Source organism: Pipra filicauda, unplaced genomic scaffold (genome assembly GCF_003945595.2).
Source record: "Pipra filicauda isolate LSUMZ 115617 unplaced genomic scaffold, ASM394559v2 scaffold162_size1660881_pilon, whole genome shotgun sequence".
NCBI lineage: Eukaryota > Metazoa > Chordata > Aves > Passeriformes > Pipridae > Pipra > Pipra filicauda.
The window spans coordinates 1,326,323-1,337,231 of NW_024104129.1; positions in this window are offsets into that span (position 1 = coordinate 1,326,323).

The following is a 10,909-nucleotide window of genomic DNA, read 5'->3' on the forward strand; positions in this document are numbered from 1 at the left end:
TCTTTGGCCAGCGAACAGATACCAAAATGGAGCGAACTGGCACTTGCACTTTTCAAAATCCCAGAGGTATGTACATCTTGCTTTTGCACCTCAATTCCAGAAAGGATGGATCTGAATTAGCACCTCCTGATTTTCTGTCTTTAATTTAAGGTCAGATTGTGTTTCCGTCACTCATCTTCAATAACAGTTAAAAGATGCCGATAGTGACATCACCTGTAAGTGCATGCGGGGTAATAATGTGCTTTGTGAATATGAGGCAGGACAGATGAATTCTGATCCATTAAGAAAAGACAATTTGAACTGTGCTTTGATTTGAACCACTGTGCAGGCTGTTTTCAGCACTTTTATAGTTTGAAAAATCTAAGGGTGGCTGACAATTACCCCTAAAGAAACCCTAGACCCCTGAACGTCCCCCCTGCAAGAGTATTGCACCAAAACTGCTAACACAGCGTTTACTGTCAGTCTGGCTAACTTTGTGCTATGTGATTTCATCCTAGGTGATTCAATGTATTGATAATTGAGTTGGTAGGTTGATTATACCACCAACAGAAATGTTATTAACATGTAGAAACACTTGAAGATCAGTTTTTAAATGATCTGTATGCCTGCAGCCAAAGTTTAAATTACTTGAAATTCTTTCAAATCAAACTCCCACAATAAATGTGCTTTAAAGAAAAAAGCAGATTGTAATCAGTCATAGAGAGAAGGGGAGTGCTGAGGATTTCCCTCTCCCCCACTAAAACTTATGTGAACAGCTTCTGCTCTGTTTGGGTGGAAGTAGTTAGACCTTATTTTCCAGCAACCTGCATGCTTGATTTTTCACTGCCAGTAATTATATGAAAAATGCAGCTGACTAATGATTGCTCGTTTGCAGTGAATTTTTTACTTGAGGCTAAAGCTTTCTCAGTGTTGCTGCAGAGGAATCCTTTGGCAGCTGAAGTCAGCTTTATAAAATGCTGAAGGGATGTCTTGTTTTTGGAGCTTCCTTGTCCCTAAAGTGAAACCCAAGAGGGGGATTTGTGATTCAAACAGCTGATTTCTGGCTCTTCGTTTTATTTTACGGGCACTGCTAGTCTAGTACAGGTATAGCACTGCTTGCTGCAGAAGTGCCTCAAGACAGCTTTCTTAGTGCTGCTCAACCCTTGATTTGGGGAGCAGTTGCAGTGGGATGCAGGATTTTTTTTTAGTTGCCTCTTGGACCTGGGGAAAAGGATGGTCATCTCACAACTATGCAGGGTGAAAAGTCATGTCTACAAACAAAACCATTTCACAGAATATGACCCAATGGCAGACTTAGGGAGCAGAGGCCCTCTACCCCCTCTGTACCCCTCCCAAATGAAAAAAAAGAAAAGAAAAAAAAATTTTGTTTTTTTTTTAACTACAACTATATTCTATTCCTATATATTTTTGTCATTACAGCATTGTGTGTGATTTCAAGCTACAGGCTTTTCTTCAGGACTGCACAAACAAGTGACAATTATTCCTTTGGCACCATGATGTCATATAACCTGATCCCTTAGCCTCACTGAGGTGTGCACGTGTTATGGAGGTAAACAAATCAGTTAAAAATGCATTATCTTGTAGATGAAATAACCCTGGTAAACTTGTGTTTCTGAAAAGAAAAAGACAAAAGCCCAACTCAAGCCCCTAAAACCCCCAAACTGCACCTTCCTGGTAGTCAGAGAGGAAGGATATGAAGTGATGCCAAGGAAAAATTATTAAGAAGGGGAAAAAAATAATACTCTTCATCCTGAAATGATTGTGTTGAAATTTGGAAATGTATGAGTGAGCTCTGTGACTAATAGCATAATGAATACCAAAAGAATTAGTAATGTTCACTTCTTTATTCTTAAAGTTTTGGCTAAGGTTTCTATGAAAAACTTAATAAGTTAATAAGTGACAGTCTAGCTAGCAACTTAACTAGCTTGTAACTGTCCTGTTCTTTCAGTAGAAGCAAATGTTGAAAATTGGTAACATGATGAGACAAATTGAAATCAAAGTGTAAGTAAAACAGAGTATAAATGACCTGTAATGTGGTGTAATTCCCCTGAACCAGGAAAAACAGCTGAGGAAAATTTCTTAAAAAGAACCAAAAACCCCAAACCAAACTTAAATCAGGCTAGTTCTGAGACTGACATTTGCTTTTACCAATGTTCTTGATAGTTACATTCTCAGTACCAGTTTCTGTGCCTCCATTTTGGCTTTTTTTGATTTCTGAACTAAGCAAATTTATAGTATTAGCTTGAAATTTTGATTCTCTGGAGATGCCTCGCCAGAGGCCTCTGTAAAAGTGTGAAACTCTAGACCGTATTTGACTTGGAAAGCTTTAAGTGTATCAGTGAATATATACAAATGTGAGAGAAAACACATTTACAGTGATCGTAGTGTAAATTCTGAGAAATGAATTTGATATTATTTGCTCTGATGTAAATGAGTAGAATCCATTTCTTAAGGGCCTAAACAGGCTTGACTTCTCTGCTGAGAGGTGTAATTTATTCTTTTTATTACTCAATTTAAATTCATTTAGACTCCTCACAGAAACTGGCTCAGTACAGGAGTGGATTTCTTTGTTCTGGCTCTCCTGCCTCCTTCACCCGTCATCTGTAGCCAGCAGGGGAAAAAGGAAATAATCTTGGCGTGGCAGCTTGTGGAAAGTAATAGGTTAGTTGCTGCTGTGCTTATTTCTGCTCAAGAGATTAAAGCATTGCAAAGCTGGTGCTGACGTCATTCCAAGCACACAAAAAGCTGACGTCAGTTGTGCAGTATATTGCAAGGTGTTTATCTCCGTCTGATTAGGTTGGCAAAATGGGCACTGCGAAAGCAGCACACAAAGAAGGAAAGTCTGTTTGTCCATGCTTTCCACTCGCCCTCTGACATCAGAGTTCAGTCCTGGAAAGATTGAAACACATTGTGCTCGATAAGGCTCCTGTAAAAATCTATGGTGCTACCATTGGGCTCAACTTTTTCCCATCTAAATCTCCAGGCATCAGTGTTGAGTACACAGTTTGTTTGAGGTGGGTGTTGGGGAGGGGAGCCCAGGTCTGAACTTTTAGCCTTTTCAAAGCCCATCAAAGTGACAAAGTAAGAAGAGAGGCTGTGAAGCACAGTCTAGACACTCCTGCCTGCTCACCTAATTGTGGGTCATTGGTCAGCGAAGAACGCAGAATTGCTGCCAGCCAGTGAGCAGCAGGACGAGAGGCTGCTGCCCCACCTGCTGCCCCTGCCTGCTGCCCAGAACATGCAGGCAGCACCAGCTGCTGCCTTAGGAGCCCAAGTTATGCTGCCTCTGCTTCCCCCGTCTGCAGGAGTGTGCTGGAGATGTGGAGGGCAGTAACAGAAAGCAAGTATCGTCCTTCAGTTGTGACCAAATGTGCCCTTAAGGGCAGAAACTTCAGCCCGTAACTGCAAATACCTGCAGTAAGAGGACACCTAGGAATAGTGTGCTCTATGGGTCAAATCAAGTTCTTCAAAGTGTGGGGCAGAGGTGGATAAGTGTCTGCTCATGCTGAGACCTGACTCTTTCTTCCAACTTAGTTCATTGTTTCTCTCATAACAATTTATTATTAAAATTTGGCCTCAATCACTGGAAATAAGGATAAAATGCATATTAGTCAGAATATCATGGGTTGAAAAAAACATTCACTTCTATGCAGTTGTGGTTTAATTTTGAGAGCTCAGTATCAACCTGTTAGAAGAGGGGAGTGCACGCTTACTGGTCACCAATGGGCATTTTATGACTTCATATTTTGTTTAATTCTACTTTCTTCTATGTGTAATCACCACGACTGCAGATTATTGGTAATTTCTAAGTGTTTGTAATTGCTAATCAAGCATTTTAGTTTTCACATTAGTAAGAAATGTGCCTGATCCATGCCTTTAGAGCTGCTGTAAGATGAAGTGTGTCTGTGGGTAAAAATTGCAGCTCTTCTGGGTACCGAGTTTCTGACAGGGCTCCAAATGCGTTAGGGTAAAAGAATTTTATTACATACAAACTTTTTATTAGAATAAACGTTGCTTCAGAAATTGCATAACGTGCCTCCTCTCCTTGGTAGCTCAAATCAAGGCCAATCAAATCAAGCTGCTCAAGATGAGTAAGTACATGCATATTTTACCAGTTGTTACTTTTTAAAAACTCTAATTCAGTCAAAGGAACATATCTTGGAAGAGCAATAACGTGATTGCAACAGAGAATATGTGGCAGAGAAAGAAAAAGCATCTTCATTTTTCCTTTTTTTTTCTATTCAACATGATGAGAGATGTTGACAAATCCATTTTCTTGGTTCTGCATAGAATATCGAGTCTTTACCCTGTCTGAGGAGCTGCTAACATGAATAACCAATGATCTCATGTAACCTCAGGACAGCAGTGAGATTTGTCAGAAAGTTCTCAATGTGCTGTCTTTAATTTAAAAAAGGAACATCAGCAACATGAAATGCGTGATTCAGAGAAATCCACTGACATTTTGCTATTGTCTGCAGCTGATAAAACTGGAGTAGTCAAGATTGCCTGATTTCATCCCTGCTGATTGATCAGGCCATGAGTATAAACCCACATTTTACTGAAGGATGAATTTTTTCCTGGATAAATTTAGCTGTGTGTAGAAAGCCAGGACATGATCAAGGTTGCGTTTATGTCCTCAGAGCACAGGAGATGCAGAGTGATTATGCCATTCCTCTTTTTTTTTAACCTTTATGAGTAGTCTTTATGCATAGGTAAGTGTAAAGAAGATAAAGCCCTTTGCCCCTTCTCTAGGAGAAACATTACTGAGCTATTCCACAATAATATGCATGCCAACCTGTCCAGGGCCAAGTGATATTTTGAGTTCTACTTATTTGCTAGTTGAGCAAGGGTTAGGCTGTACCTCATTTTTTCCATCAAGTATGCTGGGATTGTACAACTGATTTTGCAAAATGCCGTAATTTAATATGATCTTCTCCTTCTTCCACAGTTCTCCTTCAACAATGTCATCACCATTTTCTGTAGTTGGTAATTTTTAGAGAAATTAAGTTTTTAGGTTTTGGATAGTCTTGCCCGTAAATAAGTGTTGAAGATAACAAATTTAGCAGATAGGAGTATTTTATGCAAGCGATCATAAACTTTTGGTAATCTGTTTTCCTAAATTACAGAACAAAGATGAAAATCCTTCCATCACTGTGTTTAAACAGTTTTATCTTCTTTTTCCATCCTTCCAATACACTTTGCTTTTATTTAGAATAACTGCAATTATAAGTGACACTTGCTACCATGGGGTTTGTGCTGTCAGGTCACTCAGAGTGCATTTGGAGGCCACCATGGTGAGCACACTGTAGAAGTAAGGGAGAAATGTGTGTGTTGTGTGTTATATCCAAAGGTTATCTATCTCAGAAACACCAGACTCTTCTAAAGGGTAGAAGGCCTTTCATCTCTTTTCTAATTGTAGATGGGATTAAGAGACTCTAAATGTTGCTGCTCCCATCCATAAGTAATGTTTCTGACATTGTAGCTGTTGGATGCCAATTGTTCAGAGAAGTGGAAACCACATCTTTCAATACTTCTTTGCAACTTCTTGACACTGTCAATTTACTGTGAGTTCCAGTCAGCTGAATCGATAACAGATATAATCCCCAGAGACGTGGGAAAGACCACCTTTCAGGAGGTTGGTAGGTAGGCTTGTAGGCTTCGTTGTCTGGGGGGGAATCACAGTACACTTGCTGCTGAAGTAGACCAAAGACTGTGATATTTAGGGCAATTTCAAAGCTTGTTCCAAGATTGTTTTCACAAGAAAAGGTTACCCTGTCAGAGCACAGCAGGGGAGATTGGCTGCACTTCTGGAGTCATACAGTCAAGCCCAAGCTTTGTTCTGCCTCAACTCTTAAATCAAGTTCCTTGCAGAGGGACAGAGAAACCCACTGCCAGCTTTACATGTAACAGGGAGGACAAAGACAAGATTTGGACCACCTAATGCTATTGAAGCTGGGAGTAATGGCTTACACAAGTGGAATTTGGGGGCAGGATTTGTTCAGCTAAATGTTGACAACTATATTTCTCTCTGCTGACTATAAAAGGAGCTCAGCATGACTAGCTTAGGCGTAGATGTCTAAAGTTAAATGGGATTAATTCTCCCTGCTTGCCAGAGCCTCTATTCATTTGCATACACAAAAATGTCTTGTTCTTTTTGAGATACACCAGGTACCCAAGACATCTACACAGGACTTTCAGACGTGACACAGAAGCTGTGGAAGAATGACCTCTTGTGAAGAGACAGCGGGAGATGTGGTGGGGTGCCCCTAAGCATCTCAGATGGCAGTGGGTGGACACATCTATATGGACTTCTATGTAGGGTGGTCCAGAAGACTTTAGCTTTTGTAAACCTGAGGCTCAGAACACTATTCTGTCATTAACTTGAGAGTTTCCTAGGTGTCAGCACTTCGCTATTTTAAAAAATGTAAATACATGTCTAATTTATGTGGGAAAATGCTCTCCTTCCCTCTTCAGAAATGGTCACTTGTGAAACAAGCTTGCAAATGTTGGCCCAGAAGGGTTTCAGGCCAAAGGAGCCTGACCCTTATGTAACACGTGAGTAAGCGCTCAGCCATGGGCACACGTGGGCTGCTTTAAGCCTTTTACATCTGGCAATCACTGGACAAAACACAGAAAATAAACCTAACTGCAGAGACAGCATAAATCAACATCATAAAAAGTAGTAATGATGAATGTTGATACATCAAGATATAAGGGGGACTGAATAAAAGATTAAGAGCAAATGCATTTATTTACTTTTTATAGCGTGTCACTGTTTTATTTTCCTCCTGTTACCCCTCCATGAAGGATGTGCTACATGGACTGCACTTAACCACCTGTTCAGTAGAGAAATTAAATGCTGTAGAAAAGCATTTTCTATTTCTTCACTTTAGTGTCCACCAGTGGATGTTCTCTCTGGCTCCAGAAGCAGCTGGTGTAACTCAAAATAGCTCATTAAAAGTGCCTTATGATCCTTTCTGTTGTGTACATGGCACTTTAACCTGTTTGCTCCTGGACTTCCTCCCTCCGCCACAACTTCCCTCAAAAACAAGTTGCTTTTTATGTGGGAGAGAGTTTTGTGTGTTGTCAGAGAGGAAGATTCAAATTGGGCAGAGCATCATAAATACAACACTTGCAAATCTCTCTGGTTTTAGGCAGTAGGAAAATGAGTTCCTAGCATTTGCTAGTACTTATCCAGACAAGTGTGTTCATTAAACAATGTTAATGTTTTTCTTCTCTTAGAAGCCAAACTATGGTATGAGGCAGCCTTGTGTTTAACAGTTGCTCACTGGCTAAAAATCCTATGGCAACCAATAAATGGAAGCCAAAAAATGTTGCAATATTATTTTAGAGGACTCATCTGCTTATTTTTACAGTTAGTCTTGCATAACCTTCTGCATTTTTGGACTCTGCCTTATGTAGAATATTTCTTAAAGTTTCCATTTATTTCAATTGTGCACTGCACATTAGGAAAACTCCTAAAAGAATTAGAAAAAATGAGTCACAAATACTTTCCCTTTATGATGTTATTCTGCCCTTCTATAACCTATTTATGTACTGCCCTTACATAATACTTATTTGGTGTTACAGTTTTGCTGAGGATCTGACACTAATTTTTTTAATCTGCAAAGCAAAGATGAAAACAGTGTCATGATGGTAGCTTGAAATGTGTCTGCTTCCTGGGATTTAAATATGCGGACAAAACAAATGATGTCTGGCTTCCAGCTGATGACCACAGCTCAGTTTCTAGCTCAAGCCATCACATACTCATCTCAATAGTGTGTGGGGTTTGGGATGGTCTTTTTTCTTTCACTGTGGTGGTGGAAATGCGTGTTTATAAACAATGAAAAGCACTGTAATGGTAGGTTTAAAAAGACGCATGAAAAAAATCTGTATAGTATCAACGCAGCTCAGGTGTTTGGTGTATGCCCATCTCTGTGTTACTCTGGCATAGCTAATAGTTACCAGCAGAATAACAAAGGCTACATCTGTAAGCTTTGGCCTTGATGCACATAATGGCCGAGCAATGATATATTTCACTCTCTCCTCCCACAAAAGTAGCAACAAAATCCTGGCAGCCTGTTAATCTGTAGCCAATGGTGTTGCAGTACATGAATTACTTCAAGCCAGCTCTCTATAGATTGACTGGTTCATGCCTGATGTTGCAACCCCATCACACATGACGAATTACACATGCAACTCTTGCAAAATTGTATTCTGAGTAAATAAAGGCTTAGAACTTTGTCTTTCTTTTGCAAACGGGAATCTCACGTAGAATAGAGATGGATGAGTTTTTGTGCCTGCATGTGTGCACAAGGCTGTGCGTGCACATACATAAATGAACAGTCCTAAATGAGGGAGGGGGTGGGGACGTAACCATTCCTGCTTCTCGCATATTTCTGCACCAAGCTGAGTGAGAAGCTGAGACAGGAAAAAGGATGTATTCCTCAGTTTTTTCAGAGCATCGCATCTTATTTCTCCAGCAAGAAGAGCTGGGAAAAGGTTTGGCGCTTCTGTAGGCTAGAGATTTGCAGCAAGCTGTGCCTGCTGTTTGAAAGGGAGAGAGCTGATGGGAGGTGGCAGCACCCTGTCCTTCACCCTTTCAAGAAATCCTTGCCCATGCAAATATACAAGTTCTATTATTGAGAATTTTTGTTGCCTTGTGCATATATAGAAAAATAACAGGGGAACCAAACAGTTCAGTTCTTGGATTCCTCAAATACCCTCAGGTAAATTCCAGCACCCTGAACTTCAGATTTCTGCAGGAAGGATGTGTCAGTTCCTGACAGTTCAAGGAGACCCAATCAACCCAGCCTGTGGAGCCTAGAGAGTGATTAATCTCATCCCAAAGCAGACACTGATATTTCATCAGATGAGTGGTGCCCTACACCCATTGCCTGAGAATTTTTTTGGTTTTTTTTTTTAAAACAGGAGCCGAAACATATAGCTCAAATATAGAAGGCAACATCATAGCCATCAAAAATCAAAAGAGCTGTATCCTGCTTCTAACCTCACACAAAGGCTAGGAAAATAAATGTAATACTTTACATTCCCATTGGTTTCCATGGGCCTTGAGCAAGGACAGGTATTTTTATACACTCGGAAGTGTGCATTTAAAGATAATTAGAATATATCTCTTCATATGCTAATCCTGTTAAAATGTGAACTAGGATTGCAAGATCTTTGGGACAAAGACAATGTTTTTTTTCTCTATGTTTCTATATAGCGGCATAATAAAGTCTGGATATGTCTAGGACTGGAGGTCCTTATGACTACTGAAGTTAAACTAATATATTAGAATGAATAGTTTTAGGATCAAGTATAATATGTCTTATCTTATGAGATCAGCAGCTTCCTATTCTTCAGACAAGGCATCTCCTCTGTTCTAATTGAATTCTTTGTGGGTTTTTTTTTACAAAGGGAACAAATTTTATCTATGAACTTTAGCTGCAACTGACCTAATATTGCAAAACCCATTTCTCACAGAACCTAAGCAGGTTTTAACCCAGCTTTTGAAAGTAAAGCAAAATATAATAATCTATTTCAGCAACTAGACTCAGAAGATAATCTATTCAGGTTAAATGAAAGCAATGGAATAATTTTCCTTCTATGGTCCTGCTCTGAAAAAAAGTTAACATAAAAATCTCATAAACTGAGGTATTGTTTATCATTTTAGATGCTCCCCATACCCTTTGGAATATCAGTTCAAGAAAAAACATCCAGTATATTTTCTGAAGGTTTTCTTTAAAGCAATATTGGTTTTAGTTATATCAAACAGGGCATTACATTAAACACTATATTACTGCACTTCAGAGCAAGCAATCATCTTCAGATTTATGAGAAAAAAAGAGATAGTAGAAGTTTTTTATAAATTTAAATTTACTGGTTTGATGAGTATGGTTAACTGGTTTATAAAACCAAAGTGAGTGTGACATTGTCAACAGTGATCCTCCTTGACCCACACTGATGTTTTGTACATACCTGTTGGGTTTATTGCTGTTGTTCATTTTATCAATATATTTATTTATACTCAGTCCTGACAAGTAGCAGAAATACCACCAGGAACAAGGCTCTTGTCATGATAGTCATAATCATGAAGCTCTGTTTGCAAGGTGCCTGTACCACCCTAATGAGCTGCCCCATTGATTCATCTCCAACATTTGGACCCTATCTCAAGTACACCAAAGCAAGAATTCTCCAAGGGTGTCCTCAGGCTGCAGGCAGGCTGCAAAGCCCCTGATTAGGCTCTCAAATCATCTTCTCATCTGAAGTCAGCACTGGCAGACCCAGGTGGGCACCAGTCCACTGTGTGCAGGGCTGTGGAGTTTAGGAAAGTCCTGAGAAGCAGTGCTGCACATCTGCTGCACAGCCCCAAAACCTAACCTTTGCCTACTTTCATGCAAAAATAAGCATTGTGAGGGAAAACTCAGTATCTTCATAAGGTGGAGGTATGATGCCCTCTTGTTTATAAACAAATATGGTGTTTCTTGCAGTAGGATATGCTATTGTAAAGCAACATTGTAAATTTTCTCTACTTAGTGCTCACTGGAGGTTAATGCAGTACACATTTACTGATCTCTTAATTATGGTAGGTTAATTATAACAAACCCCTCTTTGTTCTGGAGTTTCTATTACTTCATATTTCTACTCAAAATGAACAGCCTTCATGATGGGGAGGTTGCAAAATAGGGTGAGAAGAGTAGAGGTTAATTTATTAAAAAAAAAAAAGTGAAATTAGACAAAGAGCAGACAGAGCACTCTCTCTTCCCTTCTCACAGCAGGATACATTCCACGGTCCCTTTTTTTGTTGCTACTGTGCTGCCTGTCCCACCTCCCATAGCAATGCATAATTCCTGGTCAAAGCATTCAAGAATTTCGCACATTCACGCATGACATGTTTCCAGGTTAT